Consider the following 24,103-nt stretch of genomic DNA (forward strand, 5'->3'; position numbering starts at 1 on the left):
TCTCCAATACCCTCTCCCCTGGCGGCCACCCTTCTACTTTCTGTCTCCATGAATCTGACTGCTCTCCTATGTCTTATAAGGGCAAGAGGGGAATAGATTTAAATTCACCTGTATCTGTCTTTTTGTGACTGGTTTATATACTTAGCATCATGTTAAGTTTCATGTATGTTGTGACACATATCAGAATTTCTTTCCTTTTAAGGCTGAATGATATTCCATTGGGGACATAATTTGTTTATCTGTTCATCAGTGGACACTTGAGTTGCTCCTATGTTTCAACATTGTGAATAACACTGCCATGAACATGAGTGTACCAACACCTCTCTGAGACCCCACTTGCTGTTCTTTTGTCACTAGCCCTGTGTTTTCAACTTTCTGGAAGTGAATTTCCTCATCTGTGAAATAAGGACAGTGATAATTAACTTCATGACAGCAGGATCACATGTTGCCATGTGGACTAAAGCACTTTGTAAATTATAAAATGCTTTGGGATGTTCATTTCATTGGAGTGAAGATTAAATGAGATATTGAAAGCACTTCCTATGCAATTAAATACTATATAAATGGAAAGTGACCATTGTGACTAATTGATGCCTACCATGGGAAGAATTCTAAACTCGGCACAGAGTGAGAACATGGTTTCCATGTGTGAGAAGGTAAGACAGAGAAGGATGCAGGAGGCGGTCAGTGGCCCCCTCTAACAGAGTGCCCTGTGGGCTGTACCCTAATACCCCCAGGTATGACATTCCCCACTTGCACATTTCCATACCCCTTAATCACTCTGCTGCTGGATGGCTTACTGAAATGGTCTCCCCAGGATCTTTGCATCCATAGGGCAAGGGATTTTAGGACAAATTGTAGATCGGCGCATAGCTACAAAGGTCACTGGCACAGCAGAACTCACTGAAGGAGGAATCTCCCTTAAGGGGTGACATGTGGCACATCTTTGTCTTCTCAGATGTGACACCTGCTCTCATGCACATGGGCTGGCCTCATCACATATGACCTGTAAAGACCTTTTGTTTAACACTGCAGAAAAAGAAGTATCCAGACTGGCCCCTGAGCGTATCCTGGGGAACATCGAGACTTGGAGACAAGAACCCTAGCAGTGTGGCTGAGGGCAAGAAGGGCAGCATACCTCCACAGACCTCTGTCTAGGATGAGGGGAAACAAGGCGTGAATGTAGAATGCCAGCAGGAGGGAGCCTTCAAGAATAGGTCACTTCATCTGCTCACTAGGACTGGTGGCTTGGCACCCTCACTCTGCGGTGAGGAGCATGGAAGGTAAAGTGTTATCACAGAGAACTTCCAAGCACCGCAAGATGCCTTGTGAACTGGCGGCATGTGGGGACTGCTCATGGGGCTAGAAACGGAGAAGCACCAAAGTTATGGATTTTCCCCAGTGCAACACCGTGTCTTAAAAGAAGTTTCAAAGGTTTGCCTGTCCAAAAGATATTTTTGTTGTTGTTCTCTCCCTATCATGCATAAGCATTCAAGGGTTGGGACCAATTACCTATAGCTCCAGTCCTCTAAGGAAAGTGTATAGGGGAATGTCAGGCATTGGACAGATTTGGATTTAGATAACCACTCCATTCCATTTTAGTGACCATGACCTGATTTGTAAGGACTGGAGTCTGACAGATACGCAACCACGGCCCTTATGCATGGCCTTCCTTTGGTCTAGAATATTCCTGCTGGACAGGCAGAGAGTGAGAAATGCCCTCCAGTTCCTTGTTAAAATATCTGATGCAACTTCAGGGGCATCAGCCTGTATCCTTCTTTGAGGGCTTCAGGGAAAATTGCAGGCATTTGAGTTTACTTCCAAATGGCTCCTGACACAGCAGGCACAGGACCAAGGGACAGCTTGTGTCTTATTTGTATTTTAAAATAGGGTAGGATTTTTATAAAGTATCACATTGTAATAACAGTTTTAGTATAAAATTTAGTACCTATCTTTTTTTTTTTTTAACAAGTGCCCTCTAACTATACAAATAGTACCTTGGCTGCTATCAAAAAATTCTAAGCATAGCATAGAGATTAGAACCACAGTCTTCATGGTAATGTTTAAACCTGGATCATACTTGATAACTTTCCATGTGACCTTGAACATCCAAAGTCCTGCTTCTGTTTAAAAGTTCAGTTCAACCTGATCAGTAAATTAGAAATTTGAAGATTTTGTTTTCCTTAAATTTGGAAACTGAGGTGAATTTAAACCTATTGCCACCTCCCCTCTTCTAGCCCTAAAGAACCAGTTAGAAAATAAATCAGTAGAATGAATGTTAGACTTTGGCCGTGAAGGAAATATTTAAATCAATTATTTGAATTTCGTTGAGACTTATAGTGCAATAACTGCACAGATTTTGTTTGAAAATCAACTAGGCTATTTTCTTCCAAAGAGAAAATTTTTACCTAACAAAGCTCCCTTTGAATATTTTAACATTGGTTGTTTATGCTTACCATGATTTTGGATCACATATTAGGTCTAGTAAAATGCTTTACCTCCTACTTTCTACGTACCTATGTCACTGTCACTTTGGACCTCTTGACATTGGAATCCCCATTACAGAGGCCTTACCATTAACTGGAAGAATCTCTGTAACAGGAAACTGAACAGTACCTGTGCAGTTTAGGTAAAATTGTAAACAGAAACAAGGATCTATAGATATTCAAGTTTTTGTGAAATGTCCCTTGTGTTATGAAATATCCAAGTGGCTTTATTTCATTTTGAGATAGGCAATATGTTGAAAAATAGAATAGTATACATTACATTTAAACACTTAAAGACAGTAGCATCATTTCAGCAAAACCTCTTCACCTGCTCTGGGCAACCAAGTAGCTTTTAGGGCCAGTGTAAAGTACCAGCAACAGTCAGTGACAGCTTATCCTCCCTCCTGAGCCCAGAACGGGCATCAGCAACCACTCAGACCACTTGGGATGACCCAAGTACAGCATGAGTCTCATGCAACCATGATCAGTGCTCCAAGCTGGTATATGAATCTTGGCTGCTGCCCTGGTTTATCCTCAATATACCATCAGAACTCACATATTTAGGAAATTATTAGTTCTGATACTTTGAATTTGAAAAACAATAACAAGGTTCTGAGTAAAGATGAGGACTATCAGTGTTCTGCAGTTTGGGAGTTAATAGTTATTGTTTTGACAGATGTGAGATTCTGAAAAAAAAAGGTTCACACAGTTGTAATATTTACATACAAAACTTTTATTATGGTACATTATTGCATCAGTTTTTATAGAGAGACCTATTACTTTTTTATGAGACTTCCTTTTATAACTGTAAATATTTTGGTTTATATTGTAGGTAGTTGAAAATTGCTGAAGTCCTCATATTTTGCCGATAACAAAGACTCTTAGTTTGGATTCCTTGGCCCACAGTCATTTTATGCAACAGATACTTGCTGAGAGCATGGGGTGGACTGCTCTGGGCCTGCCTGGGGAAGGTGGAGGTAAAATAAGGGAGATTGAAGATGGGAATCAAAGAGAGAAAGCAACAATACATAGATCATTGGTGTCTCCAGATTATTTGATATTTAACATATAAAAAACAGTTATGCATTCATGAAAATAAAAGACCAATGAGCACGTCAAATATTACATTATACTTTTGTTTTATTTGTTTATTGCTAGAACTTAAGTTCAGGGGTCAGGGAGTTTGTCTCTTTGTATTCCCAGTCCCAGGGCTTGGCCTATTAGGGTGCTCTATAAATAGTTGAATAAATAAGTGAAATAATTTGCTAACTTATAACTTCTTACATATCTTGGAGATGTTCAAGCTATTTTAAACAAAAGTGGCCTCCTTTCAGGCTTTCTAATGAGTTTTGTTTGTAAAATTGACTTTGGAGATTGCATCAATTTCCTTCTGCCACTAGAGGGCGACATCGTGAAGTTAAGGAATCAGCTTTTTAAGGAATTTCCATTTTTAAAAAAGAAAGGTTAGTACTAGTACTTTAGTAAATACTCTCAGGTGTGGATAACTGCAACTAAGTTAAAGCAATTCTGTAGGAGATTTAAAGCTCTATCAGCATAGTTTAAGCTTAACACAGGGTAAGCATGTATCTGGGTTAAAAATATGTTTATAAAAATAACCTGATAATGTGTTTAAAAATAAAGTATCATATAAATAGGTAGCGTGCTGATTTACTCATTTCCCCCCACCCCCAGGTGTTGGGGATGAAGTCCAGGACCTCATACATGCTAGTTAAGTGCTCTACCACTGTGTTCTGCCCCCCATTCCCCATTTAATCTTTAATCATTTAGGATCATTTTATAAATTTTCTGTCACCCAATCAAATAGCATATGTGATCTATTCATTCTTTTTTGTGTGTGTGTGGTGCTGGGTATTGAACCCAGGGGCACTTTACCAATGAGCCATATCCCAACCCTTTTTGTTTTTTATTTTGAGACGGGGTCTTGCTAAGTTGCTGAGGCTGGCCTCAAATTTGTGATCCTTTTGCCTTTGCCTCCACAGGCACTAGGACCAGTTCTGCTACCTTGGGAGCCCTGTGCGTGTATGATCTAAAAGTCAAAAGATGTAATTTACATGTGAACGTGAAAAAAAACACTCTTTCAGAAAAAGACCCAATAAAAACCCATCCTTCTATCTGTGTAGTTGGGGCACTTTTAACATTAGTGGGAAATATGGTGGTTCTGGTTCTGCTACCATACTAAATATACAGTGACTAAATGTATACCTTCAAAACTGAGTGGCAGTGGTGGATTAATATAATCAAGTGTATGATTAGTTGTTTTGTGCTGAAAACCTGTTGGACAGCCTTGCTTGACATAGAAATGCGTGCAGGAGGGTAAGTCCAGTAATATCTTTATTGTTAAGGAGAGAGTTAGAGTCACAGGGACTACAATGGAGGAATTCTCTTTTACAGCATTCTATTTAATCAGGATAAACTCAATATTACTTTCATAGACATTGCTGATGGTTTGGGAACCTAATTGATTCTTGTATTACTATCTTCAGTTTGCAGTTCCCAAGGTTCTGCGGTTTGACCCTGGTCACTTTAAAACGTCACTGTCTTCCAGGAGACTTGGTTGACAGAACTTGCTGAAAAGAGCTCAGTCATCTCACATTCTTTTCTTCTCCTTGTTTGGTCTCTTTGAAAGTGTGGTAAGGAATCAAAGGGCCACAAAAGTCCACTACTGAAGAAGAAATGGGGGGAGGGGCACAATGCTTCAGTGATAACTTACCCTTAAACAAGGGAAAATTCATTTCTTGTGATTCAAATAAACACCACCAGCGAACCCCTGTAGTTTCTGAGTGTTACTGTGGGTCTGCAGCAACTCTACATCCCCTCCCCAGAGTCCTGCTCACCTGTTGGCCAGCCATGGTTCTTCCCCAGATTTACCTGTGAGAGCACAGCTCCTTAGCTCCTTAGCTCCTTAGGGGGTTGATATTACTTTTTTTTTTTTCTGGTGCTGGGGATTGCACACAGGGTCTTGTGCATGGGAGGCAGCACTCTACTAACTGAGCTACATCCCCACCCCTTTTTATTTTTTGTTTTGAGGTGGGGTCTCATAAGTTGCTAAGCCCTCACTAAGTTGCTCAGGCTGGCCTTGAACTTGTGATCCTCCTGCCTCAGCCTTCTGAGTTGCTGAGATTACAGACCTGTGCCATTACCCCTGGCTGCTTTTCTCGTTTGCCATAAACATGTAGACAGGAATTTCCAATAATCTCAATTACAGAATCCCTAGGTACTATTTTGAATGGGTAAATCCTGGGTTGGTGAAAACTAAGAATTCATCTCATTTGCATCCCCAATATGTTAGCATTTAATAGGCTTCTGGTTTTTTATAACTCTTGCTTGGAGCACCATAAGCTTCATTTCCCAAAGAAGTAAAGAACAGATGCTACATGTTAACTGCTGTGTCACTGAGACATCGTAAACAATATATTCACATGACCACACTGGACACAGCAAAGAGGGAAGAAAGAGTGGAAGGGTAAGGCTGATGGGCTCATGGTTACATGCCATAATTTAGCTACATGTTGGACTTCCCAGGACTCTGAAGTAGTAGTTTGGTGAATATTGTCCTGCAAGGTATTAATATTTCATGCTTCCTGACCTTTCCTAAGTTTGCTGCAGTTCAGCATCTCCAGTACGTGGTTGAAACTTGGAATGCTGGTTGTGTTCAAAACTCTTCTGGGACATATCGAATTCTAGGGAGCCAGTGGGTGGAATGCCTTCTGAATGACAAAGGGACCGATGGCTGAAAGCTAGAGGAAATTTGGTCAATGATGAATGTGCTGCAATTCATCACTATGATCTGTTCTTTTCCTTATATAGAAGTACAAGGGCCCCGGAGCCGGGAGAGTCTCTGAGCCCAGTTAATAGAATTAAGAATAATGAATGTTTGCATTCAGATGGTTTGACCAATAACTCGGCTGCCTTAGTTGAAAATACAGAAATTTATGGATTTATTTTTCGCTGGCACTTATTTTCTGGAATGCTGTGGATTGCTCACTGCACCTGACCCAGTGACTGACTCCCTTTTAAGCATCCAGGACATGCCATCTATTTGCAGACAGTGGGTTGCTATTTTGAAGTCAGGGAGCCTCAGAGAGTTAGATGCATGCTAAGTAAGTTCCTGCAAAGATTGACTTTCTGTGAGTTTTCTGGGGAGGCTGGAAGAAAAGTCAGAGAGGAAAAGAAGTTTCCCTTTAACAGCTTAACATGTCCCCACTCCCTGATGAAGTGCAGTTTTCTTTAACCCAGTAAACTGTACCCTGTGGTTGGAGTCTGGCTGACTGCCCACAAGTTTCTATTATTATGTAAATGGACCAACAGTGCAGCCCTTTAAGAGTTTTTGGCAAAGGGTGACCCTTTGTCTGACAAAAGGTAGGCTCGGCTTTGCTTGTGAGACCAAGTTTGCACGGTAAACAGTGGGTGACCTATAAGCCAGCCAGTCAACTTGCAGATGGCCTTATTAGGCAGGCCAGGAGGCTGGTGTCTAGGGACAGGCTGGCAGGGCCTGCTGTAGCAGGCTTGCATCCTACAGGGAGCTGGAGAGCCCAAACCCTGGAGACTTGGCCTAGTACTGTTCAATTAATTATAGTGTTCCGTGATGACAGGAATATGCCCTTTCCTTGGCAGAATGCTTGATGGTATGATTGGCGAGTCTATAGGCAGAGGGGACTTCTTAGAGGACAGAGTGGGTTATCTCATTTTCATGGGGGCTCTTTCTCCTGTGTAGCCGACTGTCAATTCCTGCAGAGTATAGATTTCATCAGGATGATTATTGGTTTCCTTTTAATCCAAGATGTTTAGCAGACTCTTAGGATCTTGATCTTGCTTTATAGTAATATCCTTCCAATGAGAAGGTCATGTGGGTAGTCGGGAGAGATGTCATCAGGCAGTAAGATGACACAGTACAAAGGCCAGAGTCCCAGGAAGAGGGGGCCTGTGTTCTAAGTCACCCCGACGGTCCACTTCCATTGCTTTCTGTATAGTGTCAGAATTCTTAAATTATCTCTCTATTGTATATCTCTTTATTAAAATCACATGAATTATTCTTTTCCCTCACTTCTTGTTCTCTTCTATTTAAAAAAAAAAAAAGAGTGTTGGGCACAGCTGAGCATCTAAAAGAACTCTCTACCCACTTAAATTTTGAAGGCTGAATCTATCAAATTTGTTAATGATGCGACAGGTGAGCATGCCAAGAGTGTTTAAGTTAAGATCTCTCCTTTAAGCAGCTTCTTGTTCTTTGAGCTTGATAATTCTGCTCCTGTCTAGGTGTTGACTGCAAATCAAGAAGAGAGAAGCCAGCCTCAGCTCCCTCCAACTGCCCCTTTACTCTGCTCAAATTCTCCCCTCTCCAAAACCTTGTGGGAGCAAAGCTCACTGGCTACTTCACGGGAACAGGGATGACTCCTACTGCTGGAGTTAGATGAAGCAGAGTAGGGACCTTTCCCACAGGTGGCAGATGGCACCTAATGTGTTTATGTAGACCACGGAGCTGTGTCCTTGTTGGTTTCATTGACTTGACAGCACTTTTTCCCTCTCTGGTAATTTTTTTTTCTGACCTTAATATCTGTTTCCATCTCTACTGACTGCTTAGGTGATTGGCTTCCTAAAGGCTGGGCTGTGACTTTGAGTGACTTACTCTTAATACATGATCCTTTGATCTATATAAAAAGGAACTCATTAGCCTGGTGCTAAGCTTCCCCAGAACTTCAGAAGACCCCTGACTCAATGCAGAATTCATTGGGCTAAAGGGAAGATTATGGACTTCAAATTTTAAAGAGAGAAAAATGAAATAGGTCCCACGACAAGGAGTAGTGAGGATGTCTCTATAATGGTTACATTTTCTTTACACATCACAGAGGTGCAAGGTGTTGTGTTTTTTGTTTTTTTTTTTTTTGTCTTGTTTTTAATTAGTACTGGGGATTGAATCCAGGGACTCTCTTTATTACTGAGCTACATCCTTAGCCCTTTTTATTTTTTATTTTTGAGGCAGGGGTCTGGCTAAGATACCCAGGCTAGCATGGAACTTGGGATCCTCCTGCTTTGGCCTCCTGCATCTCTGAAATTACAAGTGTGTACCATAGCACCCTGCCAGCAAGGACTTCTTGATAGAACATAGATTTGGAATCCCTGAATTTTAAGCCACAAAAGTCTACTGCATTGCAAATGCCAAGATGATGACTTGAAATTCACCTTTTTAATTTTTTTTTAATTTTGTATTTTTAGTTGTAGATGGACACAATATCTGTATTTTATTTATTTATTTATTTATTTATTTATTTACTATTTTTATGATGTGCTGAGGATCAAATCTAGGGCTTCAAGCCAAGCACTCTGCTGCTGGATTACAACCCCAGCCCCACTTCTTAATTATCTTGAAAGAGTAAGTTAGAACCCTAGCACATGAACAATTGGATTGTCCAATTTGATTTTTAAGTGCGTGTGTGTGTGTGTGTGTGTGTGTGTGTGTTTTCCAGTATTGAGAATTGAACACAGGGCCTTGGGCATACTGGGAAAAGTGCTCTATGTATATGCCTTGAATGATAAAAGATTATTTGATTTTGAGGGATGACCACAATTTTGGATTGTTCGTTGTTTTGCTTTTTTTCCTTTTGTATTGTTTTTGGTTCTGGGGTTTGAACCCAGGACCTCACTCGGCCGAAGCACACACTGTACCACTGAGCCACATACCCCAGCCCATGTTTTGCTTTGCTAGGGAAGGAAAATGACCCAATCCCTGACCCAAATGGGTCATACTGCTCTAATCAGTTGTGTTTAATTATTCCTTAATTACTACAGCTACAGTGGAGCAATAATAAACATTTCAATCCAAATGAGTCTCCATGTAAAAAACAACATGATAATTTACATTTGGCTTGGACACCCGCAGCTCACAGGCTCATTTGACATGCATCGTCAAGACTAAAATGCTTGTCTCAGATACATTAGTGTTTTGAAGTTAAAAGGGAAAGGAAATGCTCAGTGTTCTCTGTTTTAGGAAGCATGTCTTCACAGTCATCCTGCAGCGATACTTGTTTCAACTCTGCTTGGGCTCTCAGTGGGTCTAAACTTCTATAGACCTTGTGTCTCATTATACCTAGGAAGAATTCGCATGTATGGGGAGACATTTCTTATTTTCTACTTGATCAGAACATAAGAAGGAATGGGGAATCTTCAAAAGCACCAGCGGATAACAAGACGGTAGCCTTAGCACTTAAATTCAAAAGTGTATCCATAGCTTATGGGGTGATGTTCTTATCTGGACTGAACTCACTGAGGGCAGGAACTCTCTCCACATGCTGATCACCCTAATGCCTGACCTCTACTAGTTGTTCTGTGAATCCTGTGCAAGAAGAAGGGATGAGTCCTGAATATGAAGTGAATTCATTCATCTCCTAGTATCCATGGGGAACTGCTTCCAGGACCCCCTGTGGATACCCAAATTAAAGGATGTCCTTGTACAAAATGGCATAGTGTTTTGCATATACACCTACACCTATCCCCCATGTAATAATTTATGTCATAATTTAAATAATCTGTAAATTACTTATAATACCTAATATGATGTAAATGCTTTGCAAGTGGTTATTATACTGTGTTGTTTGGAGAATAATGGCAAAAAAAAAAAGTCTGTTACATATTCAGTATAGACACAGTCATTATGGGCCTAACTAGGTTTTGGGATGTGGAGAGCTGACGGTATACACCGTGGAAGGCAGTAAAGTTATAAAAGGCCAAGCGTGTATAGAAATAAAGGCTTTGACATTTGTTATATGCTGGCTGAACATCTAACTTGAAAGGTTATGCAGATAACGAAAATATCAGCCTCCAATTTACATCTTGCTCTCAGCACTGAATCTCCCTGTGTCACTACCTTCTGTTCCACTAGCTTCAGAAGGCCAGTGACATGATGGCTGGTAGGTCACATCTGTTAATAGAGATTCAAGACAACAGTCCAGGTTGCAACCTGCAGAGAGATCATGATAACAAGTTTACATATATACATGTATTTTAGATATGTAGCAATTGTGTGTGTGTATGTGTGTATGTGTGTGTATAAAATTTGTATATGCTTCTCCATTTCACTATAGAGACTCCCAGTTCAAAATCTGAATAATAGAAGTACTGAAGCCACATATGATGAAATAATAGGGTTAGGACATCTATGTTCCTAAGAAGGTGTCTTTTCCCTGATTATAGGCCACTCCATGTGATGTGATTCAGCCTGGTATTGGGGTGTGATGAGAATCTGGAAATTGTTTTTTCTAAGTGGAACCAAGAGATGGCGCTGATATTTCTTCATAGACACCCCACTGCCTCTCTTCCACCTCTGAATGGCCTGGTGGGGACCCCTGTGAGATGAGACCATTTAAGCTCATGCCTGCTTTAAGCATAACCCAGCCCTTCTGCTCCTGTCACCTCTTCCTGGTATGTCCAGTCCCCTCCTCCCCACTTACCTGCAGCCACCCCTGCCTTCACAACAAAGCTCACCAGTCAATTTTTCCGAGATGCCTTCCTTCATCAAATTCATCCCATCTTATTAGTCTATTTTCCACTTCTTCTGGATTTAATATCAGGAATGGTTTGTATTCTGGTTTTTGAACTTTAGAGTCTATCATAATCTTCTGGAATAGGAGTACCTTTGTGTTTAATGAGCACCCCATATGACACAGAGGGCCACCCAGGTTTGATGTCATTGACCTCAAGCAGCTATTAAACCTACTTATTTGTATAAACATGTCTCTCATCATTTGAGTGCATAAAGTGAAGATTATGTCATTGATATTTTTCACTACCACCTTTCCATGCCACCCACTCTGTGAGCTCAAGATCTGCTTTCTCTGTTCTGATTGCACTGAACAAGGTCCTCATGAATGTATGAAATCCCACTGGGACTGTCTCCCACCCACATCAGTCAGCAAACATTCTGGGAACCTGTTCTGAGAGTCCAAGTTACACGTGGGTACCAGTTAATGTGATCTGGTGACATCAGGGATGTCAGGTTGCTGGGATTTTCCTGGAGTTTCATACTGATTATTGTTGAAGTTGTCCTTGTTGCTGTTTTTAAGATTCCCTTCAGAGGTTAAAGAGGCACAGGCATTACTCATAGCCCTATCCTTCAAGTCATTCAAGTATAGCTCCAGAAGAGCTATGATCTATCAGGTGTCATTTTATATATTTACTTGTCTGCCATCTGGACTTATAAAAATTTATTTGTATCTGATGATTCAGTGTTTCCTTGCTGTCTGTTCATGTGAAAACCATCAAATCGTGAGTATTGAATGATAGAAGTTGGCAGAAACCTTCCCTAACATCCCTGGGTAGTTGTAATTGTGTCAGCCCTCTTCCCTCTGCATGAGATCTTTTTCTCAGTGAAAGGAAGGCTTGAGCCCCTGTGGCTCTGAAGAGGGACAGTTTTGCACCTTATGATATTCTTGGGGAAAGCTGCAGATTTTATACAGTTTAACATCTGGGATTTATTCATCAGGTCATTGTTTAAGAAACTTTTGTGGGTTGGTGCTATGCATAGGTCACAATCTTGGTATCTCCCTAACCTTACAGGAGTAGTGGGCTAGCCCCGTGCCCATTGGTCTCCATATTTGGTCCAGTGTCACTCACCAGAGTGTCCTCTGGATTCTCAGCAGGAACCTGCTTTTTGTGTCAGCTTGTGATTTGCCTTCAGTGTACTTTTTCTATTGTGATAAAATACACATAACATAAAATCTACCATCTTAATCATTTATAAGTGGTATTAAGGCCATTTCACGTAGTACAGTGATAAGCGCCATCTGTCTACAGAATGTTTTCATCATCCCTAACTGAACTCTGTCCCCCTTAAACAACAACTCCTTGGTCCCTCCTCTCCACCTGGCCACCACCATTCTATTTCTGAATGTATGATTTTGATTACTCTGAGAATGTCATGTAAGTGGAATCATATAATATTTATTTCACTTAGCCTAATATCTTCAGATTCATTTATGTTGTAGCATGTGTCAGAATGTCATTCCTTTTTGAGGCTAAATAATATTCCATTGTTTGCATATTTCAGTGTACTATTTATTTATTTACTTACTAATTTTTGTGATGCTGGAGATCAAACCTAGGGACTTGTGCACACTAGGAAAGTACCTATACACCTAGTTTCATCCCCAGCCCTCAGTGTACACTTTAAACATGGAACTGACCTTTGTTTTGTATTCTTGCTCTGAAAATCATTTGCTGTAGTACCTATATTTTTCTTCCCAAGAATCATTTTCCATACATTCAAAATCAGCCAGAAATCAAAATAATTTGAGATCACTTTCACTATAAATGCAAGCATTACTTATTTGAACATTTATTTTAGAGACATTAATAAGTCTTTGAGGAGATTGCAATAAGCCTTCCTTTCAAAAAAAGAATTCTTAAGTATAGAAAAGCTGGCATGGTTTCCTTTCAACACATCTGATAAAGAAATAGCTGTGAGTTGTAATATATCTGATTGTTGAAAGTACTTTTGCCCTTTCATCTCCACATATGTGGCCTGTTTTAAATTACCTTATGTAGTGATGTAACGCAAAATTTTATTTGCAGACTTGTCCAAAATATGACTACTAACCAGAATTCACAGAGCATTTTGCAGCACACACAGGAGGAGAATTGAACTAAAATAAGGAGTCTGGAATGTATTAATAACCAGTATGTGATAAAGGGGAAATGAACAGGACTGAATGGGCTTCCCACTCATGGGATTACCTCATGTCAGGCAGTTCTGCCTCAGATTAAGGGTCTATGCACATAAATAAAATCCACCAAAGAAAACGAGAAGACCATTTAAAGCTGTTTCTGGCATGCAGAATACTCTTTTAGTAGGCTATAAAAATACATCTTTAACTTTGGAATTTCAGTCCAGCTGTCATCTGTAGTACCTTATAGGTGATTTCATTAAAATGATTTCCGTGGCACTTAATTTAAAAAAATGTACCAGTAACTCACAACAGTTTGTCTGCAGACAACTATTGGTGAAATTTTTCACCCTGTACTATGTTACCTATTTATATTTCAGCTGACTCTCCCATGGATGGGTGGGGGGAACTTCCATATTTATTCAGGAGAACTCAGTAAGGATGGCACCACAGGGGCCTTGGGAGGAGCGAGACCCATGTCTGAATCACTTCCCAACAAGGAGTTCCATGTGTAGATGGCTAGATATGCTCCAGTATCAGAGTGTTCCGCACATTCTCTGACTTAATTCTTTTTTTTTTTTATTCTTTTTTATTGGTTGTTCACAACAGTACAAAGCTCTTGACATATCATATTTCATACATTAGATTGAAGTGGGTTATGAACCCCCAATTTTACCCCAAATGCAGATTGCAGAATCACGTCGGTTACACATCCACAATTTTACATAATGCCCTATTAGTAATTGTTGTATTCTGCTACCTTCTTACCTTACCTGCCTACTTACTTCTCTGATGTTATTTTGGTTGGCCAGGGAATGCGGATTTTGCCTTTAGAGTTGTCTATTCAGGCTTCACTATTTATCCTAGATTGCATGCTGTCTTGCTTTTCTCATATGCAAATGGGGGTGGTAATAGGATCTCCCTAGCAGGTTTGGAGAGGACCCAATGAGTTCAGTCCCCCCAGGACTCAGTATGGTGATGAAGGAGTAAAAGGCACAGGTCCTGTGCTTTACCTTGTCACACCAGCTATAGTAGAAAATATCCAGTTATCAGTTGTGGTGCTCGGTAATTTCCCTTGTCATTGGTTATTTCCATTTTCTCCTCCAAGAGGACGACCCCAGAGGACAGCTGTCACTTGTGTTGCAGGGTGTTGGAGTGTCCTCAGCATGACACCTGACAGGGGACTGGCTCCTCAGATGGCCTCCCTGTAACCTGAGCCACAGCAGTGAACTCTGCTGCACAGTCCCTGTGGGTTTAATACCACTATCCTTTGTCATCTGACACTTTTATCTTTTGACCTTGGCTTTTGGGGAGCTGATCCTTCCTACCTAGACTCATACTGACATTGTCAATAGTTGGACCTCAGGAATCATCTTCCCTGTTTTAACCAATACATGATGTCCCCAGTGAATCTCCAATATCGTCTTCTTATTTCTCCCTGGACACAAATATTTATGCTCTACAGCATCACTTCACGTTGTAGGAAAGACGAGATTTCATTAGGAGTTGCAAGTTGAGCAAAGAGTAGTGTATTAGCTTTTCATCACTGTTACCAAAATACCTGACATAAACAACGTAGAGGAGGGAAGATTGAATCTGGTTCACTGTTTCAGTCTATGGTTGGCTGGCCCCTTTGTTCTGGGCCTGAGGTATGAGGCAGAATATCTTGCTGGAAGGACATGACAGAGAAAAGCTGCTCAGCTCATGGCAGCCAAGAAACAGAGAGGGAGAGGGAGAAATAAACAGGAAGGAGCCAGGGACAAGATATAGTAAAGGGCACAGATATAGTACTTGAGGGGTCTCATCCCTAAGGATTCACTCCCTTCTACTAGGTCCCAACTCCTACACTTTCCACCATTTCCCAATAATCTGTTCAACTTCTGAGTCCCTCAGTGGCTTAATTCATTGATGAGGTCAGAGCCCTCCTGATCTAGTCACTTTCCAGAAGTCCCATCTCAGAACATCACTGCATTAGGGACCAAGCCTTCAACACATGAGTCTACAAGACCCTTGACCTCAATTCAGGACAAGTTTACAAGTCTTCGAGGAACACTTCACATCCAAACAAAAGAAGTAATGATACTTCCCTTTTATGCCACCTATTTAGGAAATAGAATTGGTCAAGAATGAGGTAAAGAGCAAAATTCGTGTCATTGCTTGTCCTGCTTGATTGATTGGTTCAGCCAATATTTATTTTTTTCTTTTTTATTTGTTTTAATTAGTTACACATGACAGTACAATGATCTTGACATATCATTTATTTGAATCAGATGGGATATAATATCTCATTTTTCTGAGTATACAGGTTGCAGAATCACATTGGTCATGCATTCACATATATACACACAGTAATAATAATGTCTGTTTCATTCTACTATCCTTCTTATCTCCCCAACCCCTCCCCTCCCCTCCCATCACTTCTCTCTACCTAATCTAGGGTAACGCTATTCTTTTTTTTTTTCTCACATCTTCATACATGTATTTTGTATAACAATGAGGGTCTCCTTCCACCATCCATGCAATTCCCTTTCTCCTTCCCTTTCCCTCCCATCCCTCTGCCCTAGGTAGAGGTAATCTTCTTCCCAGCCAATATTTATTATTTGTTCTGAGTCTTGCACTGGACTAGAAATGCACCCAGAAGTGTCTCAGGTTGCTCCTCAAGTTTCTATAATCCTGTAGGTAGGAGACAGAGAACGTTTTTGAACAGGAAAGATTTGGTAACAGAGAAGTATCAGGAGAGAAAGAAATGTGTAAAAGGCATTACCGGGTAAATTCAGTGTTGGTAGGCAAGGAGCGTTATCTATGTACTTCTTTAGGATCATGACCTGCATGGGTTGAGTTGAGAAACGCTGTGTTCTGTGTTACCATGGGTTTTGGGGATTGTCTGGGTCAACTCCTTAATCAGTAGCCAAGAACATGGATGAGCATAGAAGAAATGGGCAGGTTGCTAGGTGCATAGGTCCATAAGCACAATTTCTTTCACCCTTGAATTTCTGCTGGATGTTTAGCCTAGTTCCAAACCTTGGGGAAATTAAGAGGTCAAATTGCCTTCTTTTTTATTTGTGCTTGTTTTGGTGATTATAGAAGTAAATCTTGTTTATTTGGATACTTTGAGAAATGGCGGGGATACACAGTTATCTGAGTTGTGAAATATTTGCATCAATTTACTGTCTTTCAGAGCAGGTATATGTGTATATCCCTGGGATAGCATAATATTAAACATTTTCTAAATTACTAATTGAGTGTCAGACTTGATTTTCTTTGCATTCTACTTACCCATCTTTAAATATGTTCCCGTTTGCCCACTGATTCCAGTTTTATACATACATACGCAAATTCATGGTAAACATCCTCATGTTCATTTATGGTAGAATTACCAAATCATCATTTCCTACATTTAACATCCGCCTGCCCTTCTCCAATAAGATGGAAGCACAGGGAGAGCAGGAGGAATCATAGAGGACTCAGTTGCACATTTTTTATGCTTTCCATCCAGGTTGCTGTTTTGTGTCTGCCTCAGTTACTCAAGACTGGGTTCAGTTCTAGTTTTGAGGAACATGTATGAGACCTAAACTGGACCTAGAAATTACATGAGGTTTGTGAAAAACAGCCAACGGCTGACCTGACCACTCCTGCTGGGATCAGCCTGGCCCTTTACCAGTTAAGCCAGCAGGGGCTATGAGGCTACAAGACCCTGATCTCAATTCAGGACCAGTTTACAGAAATGGCCCCTATTATTTTGTGTTTGGACTGATCAAGAATATAGGAATTATTCTGGGGAGAGTCAAAGGATGTGGATTTATAGATTGACATTGCCATACCATATATTATATGACCTTGAGTGAGTCATCTAACATTTTGCAAAATGACCAGGTGACCAGGGTTGCATTTACCTCTGAGTTGCATCCTAGTCCTTCTTATTGTTATTTTGAGACAGGGTCTCACTAAGTTGTGAGGCTGACTTTGACCTTTCTACCCTCCTGCTTCAGCCTCCCAAGTCACTGAGATTACCAGCATTCACCACCAAATCTGGTTCTCATGGGTACTTTCTATTGATGTCAAATGTTGGTTTCCTCACAGTATTATTTGGTTTCCAGTGGATGAAATATTTAAATAGTAGATTAAATTTTATGTTCCTATTTTCATGAAGAATTTTCTGATTTTTTTTCTTTGAACAGTGAAGCAGTATTTAAATCAGTTTGCTCTGTATGATAATTGGGAGGTGAAATAAGATTCTATTGCCAACTTAAAGAGAATATTCAAATTCTTTATCTTGTGTATTTGAAGCGTATTTTAAAAAATTAGAATAGACTCATTCCTTAATAATACTTCAAATGAGATATTTAGAGTCTTTTAGGATAATGAAAATTGAATAGTCTACTTACAAGGGTGGTTTTCTGGAAACTAAATAGTAAAGAACAAGTGAGACTATGTTCTATAAATTAAGTTCCTTGTAAAAGATTATTTTAGATATTGTTTAAGTTCATCTATCCAGAATCACCACTTCCACTATTTTCTCCCTGCTCTCTTCTTCTAACACCTCCTTTTCCCTTTTTGTTCCTAGTTACCTGTAACTTTACAATGAAGTTTCCCCCACAGTTATCCACATGACCTAATTATTCTTGCAGAGTTTTCTTAGCTGCCTTATTTGCTGTATTTCCTTTTAGTTTTCTAAGAGGTAATAAGAAGTATAGAGAAAATGCCAAATGCTGCCACTGATAACCAGTGTTGAGGTATTTTATGTTTATGCACCTTAATTTGGTGTCTAATCCATTTGCAACTTCAGTGGGTTTATATTTTAGAACTCAGTCTGGCTTAAATGTAGAATATAAAATCCACAAAGCTCTTTCAGAATGTGATCTCCGGCTTTCAAAAAAACATTACTCCATGATTTCATATGGTCATTCAGCCAGCATTTATTGTAGACCTACTATGTGCCAGGTACAGTGTTGAGGATGAAAGACAAGCTCAGGGTTCCTGCCTCTGGGTGGGCCTGGGGTGAATGAATCATGATCATCATCTACATCCACAAGATCCCTTGACCCCGTCACTAACCAGTTGTCTCCCCAGAAGCAAGTTATTGCTCTAGCTCTATTTCCTTTTGTAATTGAGCCCATTTCCCTTGGTTCTCTTTGATGCCTCTTTTAGCTGTGAAATGTTCAGTCTCTAATTATTGTAAATTGTTCCTTGAATTGCATTCACTGCTTAAGCCCACCAGCGACACACTGCGGTTAAAAATAAACAGGGAACAGTCTTATTGGTAAAGCTTAACACCTTCTGTCTCAAATTAAAATTTTTGAACCTCTAGTAATATCTGCCCTTTTATTTTCCCACAGTTCCACTCATGTGCTGTTCATAAGTCTTAACTCTTAAGTATGAATTTTTGGCTCCCTGTTAGATAAAATACTTCATTTAACTTAGTCAAAGCCAAACTTGGTGAAGCCTGGGGGTGGGGGGGAGGCTTAGGAGGCTTCCCTTGTTCCCAGTACATCGAGATCCTTCTAGTATGTTTGTTTGATTCCTTCTACTATGATTATTTGTTTGTTTGTTTGTTTTTAAAGAAAGGAGGAGTTGTTTGGAACTGCCCCATGATGGTTAGGTTGCAACATTGTCTATACAACCAAAGCATGCGCTGCGTTTCAGCCACGGCTTTGCAGTGGCAATATCATAAATGTCCCATCACTTGGAACCCAGTCTGTTTCGGCATCTCCAGGCCTCATTGCTGCTTGTAATCTGATTAAGGGGTTTGATTTGTTCCAGCCTGCAGCCTTTTGCTTTGAGTTTACCATACGCTCAAGGACACACAAGTGCCTGGTCGCTCTAGCCCTGCACTGGGAACAATCTCAACCCAGTTTTGCTTAGACCAGCCCAAGGCCGTGGCTGGTTGAGAATCTGTCCTAGAGCAGGCTTTGTTACCAAACCTTCTGTGGGCAACCATGTTCAGAAGTCCAGGGTTTTCCAGCTTGGGAACTTACAAATTTGAGAAACAAGGTAAGGCAAAAGAAATAGCGAATGCACTCATGTATTCGTTTTGTAACATATCTCTTGGAATCCTACATTTTTACCCTGTATTCTCCTGTGTGGGGTTTGTTATACAGTTTTCTCAAAGGATGCTTTAAATATCTAATTGAAATTATAAATGAGCTTATCTTGTAATTGTTGAAAATGTACATTTTTTTCTGTTAATAAGTTAAAGACATTGCTAAGCCACTAAAGCCTTTAGATAGGAAAAATTGCAAATTAAATTGGAATGCCCAGACTTTGGATCAAATCCTGGATGTGCTGCGCTTTAGCTAAAATATTTTTCTAAACCAAATGCTGTATGTACTAAATTATTTCCAGTAGGCAGTGGTGAGTGAGTCTCTTTGTATTAACTCTTCATATGAGACAGTTTGAAACAAAACATTGTCTTTCCAGCCCAGAGGAAGATACTTGCTTTTAATTTAGTTGTTAAAGTGATATCACAGACTCAATGTGCTCTTTGAACAAATATGAGCTGCTGAGGTTCTTTTGAATGCTAGATCTGAAATTTAGCCACTATATATCAGAAGTATTGACAGCACAAATGCACTATTAAGAAGTGACTGAAACACTTCAGACCTCAGATTCAGGAATTTTCTTCTACAATCTTTGATGGCTTTTTGAACCGAATTCTCCTTTAAATAACTAACGAAATGCATGTGTATTTATTTACAAGAAAAATCTGGATGTTTAGTTGGCATTCAGCTTTCATTTTATTGTGTTCTCTAGTTGGCCAGGATTTCCAGATTCTGGGATTAAGAATGTATTTGGATGGATAATGAAGTGTCAGCATCTGGTGTGTTTTGTACACTTTTTTCTCAGGCTTCTGCTCCTAAATATTAAATAGTAAAAGGTGCTTCCTTAGGGGAAGCGGTTTCTGTAAGTGGTCTACTTGTGGCTTTCTGGGTGGACAAATAGTTACTTAGCCAAAAACTATAAAACAGATTACTTGCTATTAAACTGGTTATAAATTTTGTCTATGCCTGGCTTTGACTAACCCATTCACCAGGGATGTGTGTTTTTCCTGTATGGAATTGTTACCAGCTGTCTTTACATAATAGGTATCTTATCTTAAGAAGTAAGCCAGTGGTTATTTTGATGTGTCATTACTGGCAGATTCTAGTGAAAGCAAAAATAATACAACTGGGGTTTCTCTTGCTCTTTAGTCCCCAAAATCTCCCATTCTTTAAAGACATCTCAAATTTCTCAGGGAGATTACTTTCAACATTTGTGATTACCTTCACTAAAACTGTTCAATTTTTCTCCTTTTTGTTTTCTGGAATAGATAGCTATATCATTTGGTATTTAATTGCTTCAAGTTATTCTTATTGTCATAAAAAATTAAATAATAGTATTGAACTGTGTCCGAATATTTTAACTCATGAAGTGTATCAGTTACTTTTCAGTAGAAGAAAAAAAATTAGATTTGTCTATGTAAGAATTATATGTGGAATTTTATTCTTTTTAATTTTTGTATTTCTTGTCTGTCTAGTGGTTTTCTTTTTTCTTAAATTATATAGTCAAAGGGAGTTTGAAAGATGTTTTCGAATGGAAATTTTTAACTTACTGTGTAACTCTTTCAATGTTACATTGTTTCTTTTCCCTTAGATTTCAACAAGAAAAACTTAAACTTCGTGGGATTCCCACATCAAAGAAAAGTTCCAAGGTAATTTAGCCTTTGTTCAAGGAATCTTAAAGTTTGGAGATTCATAATAGCTTTTAAATGATTCTCTAAAAGTCCTCCTTTTTTTAAAATTGTGTGCTGGGGATCAAACCTAGAGCCTTCTGTGCGCTAAGCACACACTCTGCCACTGAGCTATACCCCAAACTCATAGTCTCTTAAATTCCTAAGTCTTTTATGTGTTTGGCAATATGTTTTCTCCCCAGAGTTCTATTCATTAAAATATATGGAGCAAGGGATATAACTCAAAGCTTTAGCAGATTCCTAGCATGTGCAAAGACCTGGGTTCAACTGCCAGCATCACAGCCGGGGATGGGGGGAGGATACACACACACACACACACACACACACTCACACACTCTATAGACACATACAGAGAAAGAGAGAGAGAACACAAGCAAACTGACTTAACAGTATACTTGGGCAGCAGAGATTTAAATCTTTTTGGATTTAATGCTACTTATGATAACTGTTTAGGGAATTGAATGTGTGGCTTATAACTAGTTGCAAACTTATACAGCTGTTTTCTTTTTTCTTTCGCACATCTACCTCCAAGCTTGGTTTATCCCTTTATAGTCTGTCCATCAAGTAAGGGAGCTTAACCTTGTCCCTCCCCCTCTCTTTCCTGCCCACCATTCCTTCCTTCCACCCACCCCTTCTTCTTTCCCTCCCTCCCTCCCTGTCTGCACCCACTCCTCTGTCCATGAGGAGTTCTCATTGCCTGGTGTTAGCATCTCTCTCAGCCTGTCTGCACTTCCATTTCTCTTGGCTGCAGGATATTATGGGTGCTGATTTGATTTACCTAAGGTGCTAAGACTCCATGGCCCATCATCATTGATGTAAGATAATGTAAAAATGAAAGTGCATGCCAGATAAGTGGCTCGAACGCAGGTGTTCCATCATAAAACATTGTCACTAATACCATCTGGTATTCTCAAGTAGAGGCACCAAGTCATTGTTCCGTCCCTACACACTCAGGCAGGGATCCTGACTTATACTTCATTGTGCTAGAAGAACCCAACTCCTGATCCACCCTTCATTTCACTCCAATGCTCTTGTCCGTAATGTGTTGTGACATTGTTACTTTACTAGAAAGGACTTGCATTTTCTTAGCATCAGAAAAAATAGTTGTCAGACTCCTGTTTTCATCAGGCAGAGCCTAACTCTGCATTCGAAAATTGGAGAGTTGATTTTACAAACACTCTAGATAGGACAAATCCTTGGTGTATTTCATATACTTCTAAATATAAGATAAATTAGAGCAATAATGATTCAGGGTCATTAGTAAGGTCATCTCATCGACTGACTGATGAAATCACTAATAGAGTACTTGACCTACCCCTGTTCAGCATCTTTGGCATGTTTTTAATAGAACTTGTGGCTCATTTCCCAATACGTCTCAGCATTTTGGCCTAATTGGAATAGATATAATAAATGACTAAAAAAAAAGAAAGAAAAGGAAAAGGAATCAGGAAAGCATCACTTATTCAAAGACAGGAAAAGCATGAAATACAAAAGTCAGTGTGGATAGCAATTCAAAGGGATACAGCAGTTGTAAAATCATGGCCATTATTTTATGGATACCTATGAAAATCTCTGGCTTACTCGGCATGGGACTAAGGACAAAATGTGCTAGAGGTCTAAGAGCCTACCCGCTGGTCCAGTAGACACCAGCTAGAGAGATGAGATAGATGAGGTAGTGGGCTTGCACCTCCCTTATCTTGTAATTTACAATTGTGTAGCAGAGCAAACAGACTGTAAGGGAGCCTTGTGACAGTGAGGGTGCTGGAGAGTGTTTGAGGATAGCAGCGCCGCATCCTTCTCTCCTTTTAATAAAATCTGCCCTTATTACTGCTGCTGGGCATGTAAGTAGGTTAATGGGACATGTTTAAAAAAATGTATCATGGAAGCAGAAGGCAAGGTCCTCTGCACTGACTGAAGTCAAGGAAGGAAGGTACAGGAATGACAAAATGAGTCACAGGAATGGGCACTATTTCAGAGAAGATAATTGCATAAAAATGCAATGTTTCTTAATATTAGAACATTCGAATTCTATAATCGCAAAAATTAAGGCCATCGTGTACTTCAGTTAGAAATGGAGAGATGCTTTCATACTGATGTACAGGCTCAGGACACTTTTGGTTGAGGAGCAAGCACACCATGGCCTGCAGAGGTTGTCTCTCCAGGGTCCCCTTGTCCCAGGGATGAAAAGAGGACGAACAAGATCTGGCATCCAAGCTCAGGCTGTGGAGTTCCCCATCTTGGGAGCTGTGCTTTGGCACTTCTGACAACTCAGGAAAGAGAAGAGGCTGGTGTAAGGGCTCTTTGTGGTATGTGTTTTATCAGCCATATTAGGACATCCCAACAGTATTTTCACTGCTGGTGAAAGTCCAGGGAAGAGATACCGATGTTTTTTTTTAAGAACCTGGTTTCTCATGCTGATTTAAAAGGTCTTGCATTTACCACAGCTTTCTCAATTCCCTTGAGCCCTGAGCCCAAGCCCCAGGTTCCCTCTGGGTCTGTTTGTTCTTCCTCTCTGCCCATCTGCTTCCTGTGAAGTTATCAGGCATGTGGCAGGAATCGGGGAGGGAGGCACCTGGAACAGGAGCAGAGTAAGGCAGCCACATGGGTTCCAGCTTATATATGTTGAGCTGTAGCTTTTAGAAAGAGATTTATAAATGTATGCTAATATACTAATATTTCATGCCTAGGTACAAGGTGGAAAAAAAAAAAGGTGGTAAGGAGAGAAGTTTTTCCAATCATATACTATTCTGAAGTTGAGAGAAGGACAGAAAGGAAGTGGGGGGGAAGGGAAGGGGAGAGGAAGGGAGAGAAGGGAAGGGGAAAGAAGGGGGAGGGGAGGGAAGGGAAGGGGAAAGGAAGGGAGAGGAGGAGAGGGGGGAGGGGAGAAGGAAGGAAGGAAGGAAAAAAATAACTGATGTTGCTGAATATATTATTCTCAATAATTGTGATGATTTTTGTCCCTGGTTATCACATCAATGTATATAAATTATATAGATACTTTATGAAAAATTATAGTATATAGCTAAAGTATTTTATAGCAGTCATTCATTCATTTAATAGATATTTACTGATCTTTTTTAAGACTAGGGATATAGCTCAGTGGTACAGCATGTGCATAGCATGAAGTTCTGGGTTTGATCCTCAGCACCACACACACACACACACACACACACACACACACACACACAGCCTATCAAAATATTTAAATTAGCAACTAA

The 24,103-nt window shown here is 40.0% G+C and overlaps 1 protein-coding gene across 13 annotated transcripts in view; it reads left to right on the forward strand.

Moving 5' to 3' along the window:
- The window catches only part of SVIL (supervillin), a 199,145-nt gene that overhangs the window by 66,744 nt on the left and 108,298 nt on the right, over positions 1 to 24,103 (forward strand). For all 13 annotated transcript variants that reach the window (XM_081300115.1, XM_081300114.1, XM_081300109.1 and 10 more), the window contains one exon: positions 20,789 to 20,846. The gene's annotated coding sequence lies outside the window, so the exon portion shown is untranslated. The remainder of the gene's footprint in view (positions 1 to 20,788; positions 20,847 to 24,103) is intronic.

This window comes from Spermophilus citellus (genome assembly GCF_964194105.1).
Source record: "Spermophilus citellus genome assembly, chromosome: 6".
In the NCBI taxonomy this organism is placed as follows: Eukaryota; Metazoa; Chordata; class Mammalia; order Rodentia; family Sciuridae; genus Spermophilus; species Spermophilus citellus.